Raw genomic sequence first — 731 nt, 5'->3', positions numbered from 1 at the left:
ACTGGTTAGCTAGATAGTCAGATTTATAAAACATAACGAAAAAAAAAAGTTATACATGGTGCAAAATGTGCATAATGCCTTCTATACACATTGCATACCATAAAGGCTGCCAACTCAGCACATAGAGCAAAATTCTGGCTTAATCCATAGCCTGCAAACGTTGCAATATTCTCTTCACTCTATTTGGCTCAATCGCGAAAAGATTCCTTAGAGGAGGGCAAAGAAGCATCATAAGATCAAGAAGATTTAATCCTCTCTCCAGGTATTCGAATCTTCTTGGAGATAAAGGTTTCGAACCTTTTTTGTTGACCTTAAGATTGCAGTTCATATGAGACACTCCTGACTTTTTTTCCAACCTTTCAACTCTATTCTATAAAAAAATATATATGTACTCAAACTTTTATTTCAAGTTGAATATAATGTATGAATTATACCATTTCTTCCACACCGGGTGAAATTAAAGTGGGTTAATAAACGCATAAAAAGGGTCATATTTAGGCCATCAGCACACCAGTCTACCTCCATTTCCCCCTCCCTTTCCCTACGACTCCATTTCCCCCAAGGGGCACCGACATCATTAGGCGTTTTTTTCCGATACTAACTTTTAGGTACTTTTGGTAATCAAATTTTCCAATGTCTTAACTGCTTATTAATTTACCATAGAGTTTAAAATTATCGACATTCAAACTAATCACTTTTTATATTGCTTTCAGACTGTTTGGCTGGTCAGT

Source organism: Penaeus monodon, chromosome 15 (genome assembly GCF_015228065.2).
Source record: "Penaeus monodon isolate SGIC_2016 chromosome 15, NSTDA_Pmon_1, whole genome shotgun sequence".
NCBI classification, from domain to species: domain Eukaryota; kingdom Metazoa; phylum Arthropoda; class Malacostraca; order Decapoda; family Penaeidae; genus Penaeus; species Penaeus monodon.
This window is presented reverse-complemented; position numbering follows the sequence as displayed.